Here is a 17,193-nt window from a genome sequence, read left to right on the forward strand (position 1 = left end):
TGTCTGGAATTCATTCATTTTTATTGTTGAATAGCACTTCGTGGATACCTCACGTTTTTATGCATTCATCGGTTGGTGGGCATTTGCATTTTCCCACTTTCTGGCTATTATGAATTAATGTGTCTCTGATCACTAGTGGCTGCTCCATTTCATGTTTCCATGAGGAAACAGGAAAATCCAAGCAAGGTTTGGAAGGAAACGGAGGCTAGGCCTCAGAGACCTGCACTAGTGAAAATGATGAGATGGCACAGGTGCTAAGCTGGGGACCTCCCGTTGCTGGGGGCTGCCACACAAATCCTGTAGATCCTCCATGCTCAAGCGCTAGACCGTGGGCAGGCAGCTTCCTTCTCACCTGGGAGCTTGTCAAGGAAGCAGACTCTTGGCTGCCCCCAGGTCTGCCACCCCAACTAGTTTTAACAAGCACCCTGGTGGTCGGTCTGCACACACACCACAGCTTGGGACTCGCTGCTATGGGGCCCTTCAAATAAGGAGATGTCCAAGCTGCAGTGCAGAAGGCCACCTGGTGCCTGTGCCACAGGGGCTGACAAGTGCTCAGGACTGGCTCAGGCAAACTGGTCTCTAGGGCCCCAAGACAAGCCTCAGTTCTTATTCTTTCCTTGTATTCTTTGGGTTCTCTTTTTTTTTTAATAACCAGTGCCTTCTCTGCCTCACCTCCTGTGGCACTGCACTTCTGCATGGCACAAGGGTCTTTGGCACACCACAGGAAATAGCAAAATGAGAAGACCTAAGCCTTTTGGAGAACACTGAATATGGGGATGTGTCTACGGCTTTCCTAGGTCCTGAAACGACAGAGACCACCTTTCTTATTTATGTCCTGTATCCTGTATAGTGCTAAGAATTGAAAAATGGAAAATCCAAGCAGGAAAAGCTATGAAAAGTTACTGGAGGGAGTAACTGTGTAAAATAGATGTCACGGTGTATAGTTCATTTTGCCAGAAATCGGTTGCAAATTTGGTCCTGACTTTCCCAGCAGACAAGCGGAAGAGGAAACATGTGAGTTACATGGTCAGTGTTCCCAAGAGGAAGCTCAATGGGCTGCTCAGGGGTCGCCCAGTCGTTCTGGAGTTGAGGTCAAGGACAATTTTCCTCTTCAGTACTCGAAGCAGACGGGTCCCAACCCATGAGCCCTCAGTGAGTTGACATCCCCTTAAGACACCCAAGAACTCTAATGTGAGCTGCATGGGTGAGCACAGGGGTGAGCCAAAGAGGGCAGGCCGGAAAGGCCCAACGCCTTGCCTTCCATGGACCCCTTGAACTCACCACGCTGGGAGCTCAGGCCTCCCGGCATTACGTCATAAATGTGGTAGGAACTGTGTAGCTCTCCACTTGGAGTGGCCAGTCTAGTAACTAATGTTTGTGGAGTTTTGTTTTCTTCTTCTTTTTCTTTTTTTATGTGTGTCTCTTCCCCCCCCCTCAGTTCTTACCCTACTGCCAAAAAAAATTAATTTATTTTTAACAGATACATAAAAATTGTCCATATTAATGGAGTACCAGGGGGTGTTTCTACAGTTGTATATTTTGTGCAATATTTAAATCAGGTTAAACATACCTATCACCTCAACCAGATATCATTTCTTTATGGTCCAAACATTCCGAATTCTTTCTTCTAGCTCTTTGAAGAAATACGTTACATTTACATCCAATGCTTCGGGGTCCCTGCAGTGGCTGTCCTGTGCAGAGAGGCACCAGACCTCTTTGCTCCCCTGTAACTGTAACTTAGTGCTCATCGATAAGCCGTCACCATCATTCCTCCCTCTCTGTCATTTTATAGTCACCACCATTCAACTCTCCACTACAACGAGATCCGAATGTTTGTGTTCCCACTGGGCCACGAGATCCATTCTCCTTTATCTAACAGGGAAACCTGCTTCTGCTTCCATAGTTCAATCATCTGATGATGCTGGAAGAAATGGGGCCTCGAGGTCATCTGGGTTATGTGCCATGTCACTGGCCGCTGGCCACTCTGTGGGGCAGTCCCTCCAACAGTGCCCATGCAGAAGTGTGGCTGTCCATGATACTGGTGGCTGGCTAAGATAAACGGGGCAGGCTAGCAAAAGCTTGCAGTGGGCGGGGCCATGTGACTCTGGGCAAGAGGCTGCCTCAGTATGAGAGCGAGCACTGGGCGGGCCGTAACTAGACAAGCCAGTGATGCCCTGGATCTCTCTCACCTGCAGTAAATAATCAAAGCATTAATGCTGTCTGGATTCTCAATACTTGACTCAACTTCACAACAATCTCTAAGATCCATTTTACAGATGAGGAGACCGAAGCACAGAGAGGACAGGTACTTGCTCAAGTACCAGGCAGTCTGACCCAAGTCTGACCCACGAACCCTGAGCTGGAGTAGCCGAGCACTGAGGGCCCTCCCACGGCTGCTATCACCTTACTCTTTCGCCAGCGGGATGATACTAGGGCCGTTGTGAGAACCGAGACCAGAGGCCCAGTGCTCAGCCCGGCCCCGGTGCCCCCAGTGTCCGCTCTGACTGTCCACACTTCCAGTTCTCCATGACCATTTCATGGAACAAATCACTTCCATCCTGTGCTCCATGGCTGCTCAAGTGCACATTAGTCCAAACCAACCAAATAACACATCCTGACAATGGGTCGGTTCAGTCATGAGATCCAGAAAGTCTAGGCTGGTCTGGAGCCTTGCGGGTCCTCAGGAGAACCTCTGTGGAACTTTCTGCAATGGTAGAGCACTCTGTGTTGGTGTCATCCTGAACAATATCCCCTGGCACCATGGCCCGCCCAGCCCACAAAGGGGCTGGTATGGTGGTGGGTTGCACGTTTGGCTGGTTTAGTTTTATTTCATTTGAATGTTTGTGGTGGTGGCCACGTATGGCTCATGGCCATTGTGCTGGACAGCTTAAGCTCAAGCCCCTGGGGAGCAGGCAGGAGGGAGGAATCTGGCCTGAGGAACCAGGTTCTGAGGTCCCCTCTGCCTGCCAGGTGGAAATGTGTGTTTGGTGAGGGGTGACAAGACAACTCTACTTTCCTTGCTGAAAGGCCTCTTTGATTCTCAGTGGATTTTGATTCCTTGTGATTGTTAAAAGTTATTTTGAGGCCAATGCCTTGATTTTGAACGTCTAGGCTGCAGAACTTGGAGGATACATTTCTGTCATTAAGCCACAAGGGTATGTTCCTTTGTTACAGACTTCCCAAACCAGCATGTGGTCACTGCCAGGCAACCACACTTCAGGAGACAACTAGCTGCCCGCATGACAGAGGTCCCTGGGGATGGAGGTGCAGCCTAAGAATCCCCCTCACCTAGGGTTATGGCTGTGGGAACACCTTAGCAGAATGTATCACTCGTGTGCTGGTGACAATGAGGGGTAAGGAAGTCTCCTGTGCTGATCATCATATGAGGGGCAGCGTGTGAGCACGTAGAGCACAAGACACCTGATAGTAGACCACTGTTCTAGCTGTGTCAATCAGGAAAGCAGCTCTAGTGGAGGAGGCCATGCAGTATGCCAGCAGTATGGCATGCTGACCGGTGATAGATCGTACTGCAGGCAGAGATGGGAAGGTGGCTTCAGGTCAGAGCTTGGGCTTTTAATATGGGAAAGAGCAGAATGAGGAATCCCGGATTGGGAGGGGGCTGTCCATGAGCGTGTGTGGAAATTGGCATCCTAAGGAAAGCCAGGTGTATATCTTAGGGACACAGGTGTGATGGCCTTGAGTCAGGGGAGGAGAGAGGGAGGCGGTGGTGCTGCCCCTCGCTCAGCCCTGGTTCTCCAAGGATCCCGCCTCTCCTTTAAGTCAGAGTGCTGGCTGTTGAGTGGAGAACGTCAGTGAGCGCATCTGAGTCTCGGCATGTGACCTCTGTCCTCACACAAATGCTCAGGCCTCAGGTCATGTTCTGGTTCTAGATACTCTAGACACTGAAGAAGCCCCCTCCTCTGCTCCCCATCCTCCTACCACCAGCATTGGTTGGGTGACTATTTCAATGGCTGCCAAAATTTGCAGAAAACTTTTAAATGATAGTAATTAAGGGAGTTTTCACATAGGAAAGGCTTTGTTTGGATTGCAATGTTAAAAGCCACCACCAGGAATATGAGATCCATAAAGTATTCTCTCTTTGCTGCCTTGAGATCACATTGGCCAGTGTTTGAGCAGTGAATGCTGTCTCGGTGGCTGGGCCTGGCTTTTGCCCCACTCCACTACCCTACTGTGCCTTGCACAGGGCTGTGACCTCTCGGGCTGTCTGCAAACAGACACCAGGCCATCTGCTCTCTCGCCTTTCACCCAAACACAGCTGCTCTGAGCTCCGTCCCAGCTTCAGCCATCTGGAGGAGGAACAAAGACCCCTGTCCTCTCCATCCCCCTCTGCCAAGGGGAGGCTCAGCCAGGAAAGAAAAATGGAAGAAGAAACAAGATCCAGCCACCAGTGGCAGGCAGCCCTCCTCTGTCAGGGTCAGTGGCATTCATCCTAGATGTGGGCTGAGCTCTGATGAGTGCCAAGCCCTGGACAAGACTCCTGGGGCCCTAGCCTCTGGCCTCCAGGAGCCCACACTGCGGAGACGGCAATGCCTTGTCCACTGCAAGGGGGTGCTTGAATTGACTGACAAGTCAGAGCCAGGCCACAGGAGGTGATGACAGAAAGGCGTCCACAGAGGGCACCAGCAGATCCATGGGAAAAAGCTGGCCCGGGCGGTGGGCAAGAAGCAGGAAGAGGAGGTGAGGGGGAGAGAGACTTCACAGAGACCAGGAACTGCACAGGTCGTGATGCCTAGTAGAGAAAGAAGGGGGAAAGTATAGGGCTGTGGGCGTGGCAAGGTCCCTAGCTGAGGTGGTGGGGAAGAGGAGGATTCACAGCAACCAATCAGGACCAGTCACAGTGACCCAGAGAATTAGCGGTGGCTGGACAAGGTGACTGTGGAGGCGGCAGATAAAATGGAGGGAGAAATCTTTGCTAAAAATGTGAGCTCCAAATGCCCCAGACTAGCTCCCAAACAATCCTGCCTCACAGTAAGTGCTGCAGAGAAGCAATTAGATCCAAATGAGACTCCTCTTCAGAATAGCCAGAGCCCTTCTCAGACAGGGCAGAGATGGACTGTGGGGACAGCTGCTGCCCCAAGGGCCAAGAGCCACAGGTGGTCATCAGCAGCTCAGAAGGACCTCTCATGAGAGGGGCCTGGAGTTCTGAAAGGGCTCAGACCTAACTGCAGCCTTTCCCACTTCATCCTCAAAGCCACCAGAGAGCCCCCTTTCCCAAGGCAGGAGGTCTGGCAGGTTGCAGAGGCTCTCAGGCACGTCTGGCCTGATAAGGAGAACCCCCAGGAGGAGCATCGCCAGCTTTCGGGTCCTCTCCCTGGATGCACACGCTGCCCACCAGACTGGGGACAGCCAGGTGTTGGCTTCCATCTTTAATCACAGGGCTGTGTGGCAGGAAGATTGTATCCCCTACTCTCGTTGGAGGAAATGCAGTCCCCAGGACAGGAGTCTCATTTGGATCTGAGGGCCTTCCAGAGGTGACCAGGCGAGTGGGCTCAGGCCTTTAGGAGAGCCCTCTGCCATGGCATCTGACCTTTGTGCCTCTCCATGCCGTTTGCCACATGGGCACAGCACTCAGACGTGGCCCTGCCAGAGCCTGGAACTGCCAGCGCCTGATCTTGGATTCCAGGCTTCCAGACTGAGGAACAGAGGGCTGCTGTTTAGGGACCATGCAACCTGAGGGCTCTCTCACAGCAGCAAGATACATGGCCGCCACCTGTTCAAGTCCCTGGGGCTCATGGTTTCCAGGATCCCAGGAGGGACCAAGGGCAGGACAGCTGGCAAGGAGCCGGCTGTGCTCAGGAAGGAAGGGACCAAGGGATGGCCACGCTCCATCTCAGATGGAAGAGGACACCAGCCATGCCACGCTCCATCCTCAGCCCTGGGCCATGGATGGTGCAGGTGACCAGGGCCACAGAGGCTGGCTCACTGCCTAAGTCTCAGCTTCTAGCTATAAAATAACTTTCAAAGTATTTCCCCTCTTTGTCTCCTTGCAGATTTTTGCCATTTCTGAAAATGAGACACGGCAACTATTGTAGGTTATAGATGTAGCAGCTAAATTAAAGCACTCAGGGCCTGGGGATATAGCTCAGCTGATAGAGTGCTTGCTTTGTGTGCTCAAGGCCTTGGGTTCAATCCTCAGCACCACACACACACACACACACACACACACACACACACACACACAAGACATTCATTTAAATGTGAACTTCCTAATCATCCTTAGACACTGCATATATAAGTCACTGTCACACTGCCCCCCCCCCCCCGCAAATGTGTACAATGAAAATAATAACTAGGGCTGGGGATGTGGCTCAAGCAGTAGCGCGCTTGCCTGGCATGCATGCAGCCCAGGTTTTATCCTCAGCACCACATACAAACAAAGATGTTGTGTCCGCTGAAAACTAAAAAATAAATATTAAAAAATTCTCTCTCTCTGTCTCTCTCTCACTCTCTCTTTTTTTTTAAAAAGAAAATAATAACTAATGAAAATACATAAACAGTAAGTCACTAAAAATTCATGCAATTTTTTTCCTTTCCCAGTGATGAATCTTCATTTCACCTCTGATTCATTTTTTTTTTACTTTTAACAGATAACATTTAAAAAATTACAACTGCCAAAAATAGCTCTGGGTTGATTTTCTACAGTTTTCCAGGCCCTTGTGATGTTGCTGCTTTCCTCTAAGGAGGGCACTTTGTGTTTGTTAAGTGGTTTTTTTAAATATGTATTTTCTTCTGCTTAATGCTTGTATTTTAGAATCTTGTCATTAGTGTTAGACCCTAAATTGGACAATATAAAGACAATAGACTTAAGCTTATTCAGCTGATTCACAATTTCTTACACATAATCAGCAGTTTTAGAAGACATGATAAATTAATACCATGACCTTGAAAACAGATTGCTTAGCTGGTGCAGTGGTGCGTGGTGATCCCAGCAACTCAGGAGACAGAGACAGGAGGATCACGGGTTCAAGGCCACAAAGAAACCCATCTCAAAGCATAAACAGCAATGACTGGATGGCTGAAGGGTCCAAAAGTAGCTGATTAGTTATTTCTTTGGGAAATTTATTCTTCTTTTTCTTGGCTTATTCACATATTTAAGATAGTAAATGAGAGTATCTTTGGCGTGATGACCTTGTCCTGCCTGGCCTCTATGGGCCCTGGCCTCTCCACCTGTGAGCAGTAGAGATGGGAGGGCAGCAGAGTTCCGGGATCCCCTCGGGAGCTCACTCATAGCCAGAGCTGGGTTGAGCCAGGCCTTCTGCAGGCTGGGAAAGTGCTCCACCACGGAGCCCATCCCTGCCATTGCTTCTTGTCCCCTTTGACAGAAGCCACTAACTCAGTGCCCAAGGGCTACGAAGCCTCCGTCCCCAACATCCACCTTACCCCTTTCTGTGGCTCTCTACTGTGTGGAGGTTGGACCACATCGCATAGCCAGTGAGCCCTCAACAGACTTCTGCTAGACAGAAGAGAAGGCACACTTTTCCCTTTTATTTTATTTTGTGGGGGGAATACCAGGGATTGAACTCAGGGGCGCTGGATCACTGAGCCACATCCCCAGCCCTATTTCATATTTTATTTAGATACAGAATCTCACTGAGTTGTTTAGCAACTCACAGTTGCTGAGGCTGGCTTTGAACTCGCTATCCTTCTGCCTCAGCCTCCAGAGCCACTGGAATTACAGGCCTGTGCCACTGTGCCTGGCTGAGGAAGTTGGCAGCTCTGGAAGTTGCTCTGTCTGAAGACTTCTCAGAATTTTCTTTGCTTTGTTTATCCTTCAATCCCATTGTGTTCTTGTGTTCCATTTCAGCAGATGGTCTTCTAAAAGGGAAAACATGTTATGGTGCTCAACTCCCTTGCCCCGTTCCTCACTTACCTATCCTGGAAATCTCTTCCCATCCTATCCTTTTCTGGCTTTTAGACTTACTTTTCATTTTGAATCATGCTAACCTCCTTATCCACAATTTCTGATTCTTTCTTTCTTGAGGTAGAAACTCGTGACTCCCAAGCCAAGCTCAGCCGGCACCCTGTTCTGCACCCTCAGACACTGCCAAGGGCTTTGTTCCAGTAGTCTTCCCTGTTTTCCATTTTAAAATATTCTATGAATTTTAAAATCCAGTTTTCTAGAAAAAAAAACATAGAAGCCCCAAATCCAGGTACTTTGGAGGGGGCGGAGTCCTCTGAGATGATTCAGTGGGGTGTCACACTTGCAGATTAGAAACCCACGGTCCAGACCTGAGATTTACAGTCACATTCTAGGTGCAGCCAAGTCAGTATCAGAGGCAGGGGTTGGCCACCTCCCAGACAGACTTCAGCTCTAAGGAACAAGGCATAACATGGCTCACAGGAGTGTCATGCAAGGGAGGTGGCTTGAGGGGGTACTGAGAACTGTGCAGGGCACAGAATTCATGCTCCATAAATATTAGCTCTCCTTAGCAAAAGTACTGGGCGGGGGAAGATGCCCTGTGTCTTCACTGAGTGAAGTTGCCAAGACCATTATATTTCTTTATTCTATTCCCCATTTGAAACCTGGAGGATAGGATCTGGTCAAAATAACTATGATATTGACAAATAAATTCATCAACCGAAAATATAATTATAGTGGTTTTAAAATGAAACTAAAAGTGTTAAAATAAGTGTTTATAAGGCAGATGGCATGACCAAGGGCACAGGGAAATTCCTCCATCTGTGTTCTTTTTCTCTTTTGAAATAATTATTAAACTTCAGGCTTTTTTCTCCTTTTTTTAAAAACCCAAATATGTACTCTGTTTGAAAACAGCACCTTCTTCAATTTTTATTTTTCTTCTTCTTTTCCATCTGATCACTGCCCACTGAGACTCAGGGCCTCTGGATTTGCACAGTGGCCACACAGTTGACAGCAGTGGTCTGTCTTTTCCACAGGCCAACAATGTGGTCTATGTTCCTCAAACATGCAGTTCTCTTTTTAGTTACATGACTTGCTTCCTTCTCCCTCTGATATTTTCATCCCTGAGAGGGAGCAGACAGGGATTGGTGGTGAGAAATCTTCAAGGAGAAATAGCTTAAAATTAAAAGAGCTTGAAATGTCAGTGTGTCAATGCATTTACAACGTAATGTTCAGGGGAAATAAGCGGAAGTAGCAGGAGAGAGAAACAGCTGAATTATCTACAGAGTTGAAAGTGTGGCCTAGGTTTAGAATTCCCTTTCAAATGTCAAGTTGGTGAGGACATTTCCAAATGTGTGGCTATGGCACACGGGTATGAGTTCACGCGGATCCTAAGAGAAGCAGACAGACTCTGACCCAAGTTCTGCACCACCCGGGTGTGTTGATGTCCCTGTTGTTGGAGAACGTGGCCGCTTCTTTTGAAGTGAGAGAAGAAAGCAGAAGATGTGTCTTCCTGAGAGGAGGCCACTGCTGGTGAGGAAGAGCCATCGGCCCATGGCCAGAGTGCTCACCACACGACCCCTTCTGTCCTCACAGCAACCCTGTGAGATGGGCACCAGGATTCCTGTTTCCAGACGAGGATACTGAGTGCCAGAGAACATGAGCAAGTGACCCAGATCATTTGGCCAACAAATGACGTCCTATGGAATGGAAAGTCATGAAGAAAGAGGAAGGAGCGCTGCTGGGGTCAGCTGGTGGGTCAGGGGGCCGTGGTCTTTGACTCATGGTTCAGCTTGCTGGGGGCGAGGCAGGGGACACCTGGACTAGGAGAGAAGCTGGAGCTGAGGTGACCCCAGGAGCAGCCACCGTGCTGCTGCTGCCTTGGCCAGCACAGTCCTGCCATTCTCAGACTAGGACGGGGCCCGGTGGGGAGACAGACAGAGTCGGGGGCTTCTGTTGTGCGATACCTGCTCTGGCTTCAGTGAGGGTGACCGCAGATTGGTTTTACGGGGTCACTGTCAATGGAAGAGGAAGAAACCTGTAGGGTTCTCTTCTAATCTTTGCTTTCTCCAGAAACCACTTGTCACTGCCGGGGTATGAGGTATGAATCTTGCACAAGCTGGGTTTGTCCCCACCAAACGCAAGATGTGTGACTTGTATACGCTGGAGAACTACATCTTCCCAGAGGGGCAGAGGCCTGGCAGAGCATGGTAAGAGCTCTTCTCCCATCCCCAAAGGAAAATTCTTAGGAAACGGGGAGACAGGAGTGCACCTCTACTTTATCCCCTAAAAGAGGGCTGGTTGTTTTAGATAATCTTTAGGATTTCTTTTAGCTCCAAAATTCCACGTTTTAAAAGTCTAATTACATTTTCATAGCCCGACTTTTTCTTTGTCTTCATCAAATAAGGAAAATAAACCTATGTTTTAAGTATACATAAAATACACATGGCATATAACATGCAAATGACTAAAATGATACACATGTGAATGTACAGCTGAAAACTCTGGTCCTTTCGTCACCCCAGGAGTCTGGACAGAAAACACAAGCAAGAGGGCAGAATGCCAGGGATCAGGTAGGAAGCTTGTTCCCTCACAGTTCTGAGGTGCCTCTGGGATATGGAATGTAAAAATGAGGTGGTTTGCTTAAGACTTCAGATGTCACAGACTCTTCTGCTACAAGGGCTGCATCTTCAGTCTCTTTTGTTCAAAGGCTTCCAACTTCTTGGACTGAGCAACTACTGGTTTCCCTGACTCTCCCACCTACAGGCAGCCATTGTGGGAGTATCAGCCTGACTGTGTAGGCCAATCTAATAGATCTCTTCTTATGATTTATATATGTGTGTATACATATACAAATATATGTGTGTGTTTGCTTATGAGTGTATAAAGAACCAATAGAATGGTTCTATATTCTAATAGAATATATTGGTTCAATACTCTATTGGTTCTTTTTCTCTGAAAATCCCTGACCCATAAGCATGGGCTGCCTCAGATCTCTCCATACATAAACTGGACTAGCTGTAGGAAGGTAGGTGGCAGGCAGAGATGTTCTCAGACACCAGCTCACAGGTCCCAGTGGGACAGAGAGAAGAGAATTGAACTGTGCTGCCTAGGGAACATAAGCTGAATCTTGAACCATGTAAGGAAAGAAGAGGAAGGCAGCTTGGCAGATTTCCCAGGAGAGGTCTTAGTTCAGATGTCCAAAAGTCAATCTCATGAGCTTGTGAAAAAAACATGTATGTATGAAACATGAAAGTATGTACGTAGTATTCAGCACAGCGTGGGGTGAATGTCAATAAAGGGGGTGATAGAAACTGCAGGAGTGTTAAGAGGCTCGGGAAAGCACCACTTCCAAGAATACCCCCCATTCTGTAATTCCGTGTGACAAATTTCTTCCATGGATTTTGAAAATTTTTTCCAACTTTAAGTCTTTTATGAATGATGGTGTCTATCATGAGATGGGGCCTGTGGCAGAGGCTAACTTCCACAGCCCAACTTCATTTCTGCAGAAGCTGCCCTCCATAGAGTGAGCTGTGGTCCAGAGAGGGTTGTGCCACAGTCTGGCTGGGCACAATTCAGGAGCCACTTGTCAAAAGAAACGAACTTTATTTTTAGAACCACACAGGCAAAACAAAACAGCTCCTCAGGAAAAACCCTCAGAGCCCAACTGCCACCACTGGCTTCCCACAAGCCTCTCTCTCAACCAAAAGCCTCACCACCTCCCACAATCCTCCTGCTCTTGAGGCCGATTGGCTGGGTCGCGTTGGTGGAGCCATAAAAGTCCCCCAATGAGCAGCTCCGTGGTCTGAAAGGGCAGGAAAACAGCCCAATGAGCATCACAGAAGAGGAGCCAATCAGCTAGATTTTACTGGGGCTGCTGTGAGCCAATCATCAGCTGGCAGTCTGAAAGGGCAGGGAAACAGCTCAATGAGCATCTCCAATGAGCATCACCACAGAGGAGCCAATCAGCTAGATGTTGCTGGGGCCGCTGTGAGCCAATCATCAGCCGGCAGCTGGAAGTTTGCTGGCAGCTGGAAGTTTGCTGGGGCCCCTTCGGCTGTGGCTCTCAACATCTCCCTCGCTCTGTTTAAACAACAAGCATGTGGCTTAGGGACCATGCCTGCCTTAGGTTGTCCAATAGTACATATGGTTCTTACCCATTGTTGGATGAGCTGACCTCAAGGTGTCAGCCTCCTGTCTTAGGTTGGTACCATTGCAATTGAATCTTACCTGTCACTGACTACTGGTCCAGTATACAGCCACACCTGTGGAGAGGTTTTTGTACTGGGGGGGTGAGGTTCTTTGCCTCACCTCTGTTGGCCCCCAAATTTTAGCTGAACTATCATGACATGTCACGACCCCCTTGCCCGCAAGGAAGACGCGACTCAGGAATCTTCTTTCAGCAGTTTATTCAGGCCCTTGATATTCTTCTAATGATTCTTCTACTACCCGGAATAATAATTGGATGCCCCTCCCAGCCTTAATAAAGCACCTCGAACCCCAATGCAAAGCTGCCACGTGTACCCTTCTCACAGGGTGCTAGAAAATGACACGCCAACTTTCTCTGATAAGGAGCTGGGAACACGCCAACTCTCTTTGATATGGAGTTGTCCTTCACAGACCACAACGGAGCCAGCGCCATCATGTAATGGCGACCACAGTCCGCAGGAACGGCTCACCACAATGACAAGCAGAAGGGAGGAAGAAACACCAAGCCAATTGATGGCTCCTTTTGGATAAATTGTACCACCGATGACATCATCAGCAAAAATACCCCAACACTACCACAAATCACTGCACCAACAGATAATTCACAATGCATACAGGTGAATTCATAGTCCAGGCAAGTTCTGCAAGCAGTTCAGTGATGGCTATTGCAGAAGCTGTAGATTGGTTTTATCTTTGTCTTCACCAGCACTGGGATGAAGATAGAAATTCTGGCAATAATGGTTAAATGCTGCAGTCTGGCTGGGCAGAAAATCACGAGCCACTCACAGCCTTGTAGATTCAAACAGCAATTGTTTATTCTTGAACTCACACCGGCACTCTACACACGTTCTGGGGAAATCAACGTTCTGGGCAAAATCCACCAGGCTCTGAATCCCAAATACTCTCTGAATCCTGCCAGAACTAAATGGGAACTCAAGGAGTGGGTGTGCCTGAGGCAGCAGGTTACGCCCCATTCCCAGCAGGGTGCACCTTAAACCTGGAACTGCCCTAAACCCAAGGAGCACCCTAAACCCTGATCCTCCCTAAACCCGATCCGCCCTGGTCCTTGAGCAAGGTCACCTTACATGAAATGTCACTGCAAATGACCTGGGTCATGCCATGCGTCATTCCTATTTGGCAATGGCCCTCAGCAGTTAAAGAAAAAATTATGTAACATTCCAGAAGTCACTAAAAGAAAACAATTTTCTTGACAATTTACATTATCTTGAACAGAATTATTAAATATAATGAAAAGGAAAGGTGAAAGTAAACAAACAGATCTCTTAACCTTCTTTTTTGTTCACATATTAAAACAATCCTCAACAGTTGTTTACCCAATTTAAATTAAACCATTTAAATCACGTGAATAAAAAAATATATTTGGATCCATTTTTTCATGAGCGCTCATCATATATGATATATAGACATAGGTACATACAAACATACAACATAAAACACAAGTGTGCACACAACACATAACATAATAGTAAAGGCCTTATAACTTTTTAAAGGTGAAATCTCCATTGCAATGTTTAAAAACTCTATAGTCAAAAAATAGAACTGATCAGCAAAACATTATCCTAGGTCTGTATGAGCTCAAAAAACAAAATAGAACTTCATGATGTGGGAAAGGGCAATAATAAAATAGATATTAAAAAAAGCATCCTGGTTCTGTCACAGATGTAAGGGTAGCCAAACTGGAGTTCTGGATATCAGCTGTTATGGATTTGAGCCAAATCATCTTATTTTTGGTCTGTAGAAATCGCTTTGGTTAATCTCTTTGGAATCCAAATCAGCTGCTGTTCTCCCTGTGGAAACACACAAACAGACCCCCAACTCCAGACAATTACTGGGTTAGGACCTTTCCATTGTCCTGTTAGAATATCCTTCCAAAGTACCTTGGGCTTATGTACATTTTTTGGACATATATGCCTTTCTGCAGCACTAAACCCTGATGAATCCAAATTTTAAAAGTTTAGAGTAAAAAGGGTTATTTTAAGTTTATCTTTGGGGAATAAATACCCGTTCCCAATTCCTTCTTTTTGCTTTAATAAGAACATTTTAATAGTTTGATGAACTCTTTCAACTATGCCTTGTCCCTATGGATTGTATGATGGCGTTATCTTCTGCTGGCAGCTGGAAGTTTGCTGGCAGCTGGAAGTTTGCTGGGGCCCCTTCGGCTGTGGCTCTCAACACTATTTCTGTAAAGAATGTCATTGGTATTTTAATGGGGATGATATTAAATTGTTGAGAGCCTCAGCCAAACTGGCCCCAGCACCAGCTGATTGGCTCCTCTGTGGTGATGCTCATTGGGCTGTTTCCCAGCCCTTTCAGACCACAGAGCTGCTCATTGGGGACTCTTTTGGATCTGCCCATGCAACCCAGCTAATCTGCCTCAAGAGCAGTTGAGGTGCTGGCCGGGAGAGCCTATGGTGGCAGTTGGCCTCTGAGGGAATTCCTGAAGAGCTGGCATGGTGCGGTGTGTGTGTTCAAAAAATAAAGTTCGTTCCTGCTTAATAAGTGGCTCATGAATTGTGCCCAGCCAGACTGCAGCATTATATCTATATTTTACTTTTGGAGGTATGGCCATTATTAACTCTGCCTCTCCAAGAACAAGGGGGGGTCTTTCCATCTTCTGAGGTCTTCTTCAATTTGTTTCTTAAGAGTTTTAAGGTTTTCATTGTAGAGTTCTTCATCTCATTGATTATATTAATTCCCAAGGGTTTGGATGTTTTTGTTTGGTTTGGTTTGGGTTTTGGTTCTTGGTTTGGGGTTTTGTTTTTGTTTGTTTGTGGAGGTTATTTTAAATAAAGTGATTTTTCTTATCATCTTCTAAGCTGAATCACTGTTGGAGTATAGGAAACTATTATAAATGTGTTCTTATATCCAGCTACTTTGATGGTTTCATTTATCATTTCTAGAAAGTCTTCTGATTAACATTTTTGGGTCTTCTAGATATAGGATCATGTCATCAGCAAACAAATAGTTTGACTTCTTTTTTTTAAAATTTGTATCCCTTTAATTTCCTGCCCTTGACAACTTGCTCTGGGTAGAGTTTCAAAACCTAAATTGAATAGAAATGGTGAAAGTGTAATATTGCTAATTTTAGAGAAAAAGCTTTCAGTTTTTCTCCATTCAGTGTGATATTGGCTTTGGGTTTGTTATCAAGTCTTTATAATATTGAAGTATGTTCCTTCTATACCTAGTTTCTCCAAGTTAACATGAATGGGTTCTGTTTCTTATCAAAGGCCTTTTTTGCATATATTGAGATGATCACATAATTCTCGTCCTTAATTCTATATGTGTGGAGTATTACATTTATTTTATTTTATTTTGGGCATGCCAGGGATTGAACATAGGAGCACTCAACCACTGATCCACATCCTCAGCCCTTATTTTGTATTATATTTAGAGACAGTTTCTCACTAAGTTGCTTAGTGCCTCCCCAAGGCTGAGGTTGGCATTGAACTTGGGATCCTCCTGTCTCACCTCCCGTGTCACTGAGATTACAAGCATGCATCACCACACCTGGCTAAGAATTGCATTTATTGATTTGCACATGTTGAACAGACCTTACCTTCCTGGGATGAATTCCACTTGATCATGGTGTATTGTCCTCTTAAAATGTTTTCTTATGTGGTTTGCTAACATTTTATTAAGGATTTTTATATCTATGTTCTTCAGGGAGATTGCTATGTAATTTTCTTTCCTTGATTTATCTTTATCTGGTTTTGGTATCAGAGTTATACTAACTTTGGAGAGTGGATTTGTGAGTATCCCCTCCCTTTCAATTTTGTTGAATAATTTGAGAAAGTCTGGTGTTATTTCTTCTTTAAAGGTATGATAGAACTCAGCTTAGAATCCATCTTGTCCTGGGCTTTTCTTTGTTGGAAGACTTTTAATTGTCATCTCAATTTTATTACTTTATATAGGTTTTAAATGTCTTCCTGGTTCACTTTGGGTGATTGTATATGTCTAGAACTTATTCAATGTGTTCTAGGTTTTCCAATTTATTGGAGTATACATTTTCAAAATAGTTTCTGATGATTCTCTGAATTTCAGAAATGTCTGTGATAACATCTCTTTTTTCATCCTTTTTGTTAAGGGCTTCTCTCTCCTTTTCTTTTGGTGAGTTTGGCTAAGGGTTTATCAATCTTATGTACCTTTTCAAAGAACCAACCATTTCCTGTATTGATCCTGTTTATTTTTTTAATTCTCAATTTCATTATTTTGGGGAGTAGTTTGCTCTTCCTTTTCTAAGTCTTAGAAATGGAGCATAAGATTATTTATTTAGGATCTCTCCATTTTTTAAAGATTGCCATTTTGCACTATGAATTTTTCCCTTAGAAGTGCTTTCATACTATCCCAGAGGTTTTGATATATTGATTCTCACTTCATACTTGTCTCTAAGAACTTCATGATTTTTTCTCTAATTTCTTCTATGATCCATTATTCATTTCAGAGTATTCAATCTCCATGTATTTATGTGGTATCAATTCTTTTTTCTTACTGTTGAATTCTAGTTTCATTCCATTATAATCCTAAAGGATTCATGCCATTATGACAATTTTTTGGTATTTTAAGATGTACATTGTGACTTAGATTATGGTCTGTTTTGGATAAGGTTCCATGAGCTTCTGAGAAGAAGGTAAACTCAGCTTCTTGGGGGTAATATATTCTGTAGATGTCTTTTAGATCCATTTGATTTCCAAATCTCCAGCAGTCATCTCCTCCCAGTAGTGGGTGAGTTCCAGGGCAATCAACTAGGGGAAGAAAAGATTACACCATCTCCCTAAACTTGTTAGGGACAGGGAGAGGAGAGAAGGGGGGAATTAAAAAAAAATAAGCCTTAGAGCAATGACGGCTACTTTCAGAAGATGAACTGTAACTGTTACAGTCACAGCTTTACACATTAAGGAAAAAAAAGTTTGAAAACTATCCCATACCCAGGGGAAAAAAAACCTGCAAGTGGGACTTAGTGGTACTTAGTGGTAGAGCTTTTGCCTACCAGTCATGAGACACTGGGTTTGATCCCCAGCACCACATAAAAATGAACAAATAAAATAAAGGTATTGTGCCACCTATCAAAGTTTAGCCAGAGCAGC

Source organism: Ictidomys tridecemlineatus, unplaced genomic scaffold (genome assembly GCF_052094955.1).
Source record: "Ictidomys tridecemlineatus isolate mIctTri1 unplaced genomic scaffold, mIctTri1.hap1 Scaffold_36, whole genome shotgun sequence".
Lineage (NCBI taxonomy): Eukaryota > Metazoa > Chordata > Mammalia > Rodentia > Sciuridae > Ictidomys > Ictidomys tridecemlineatus.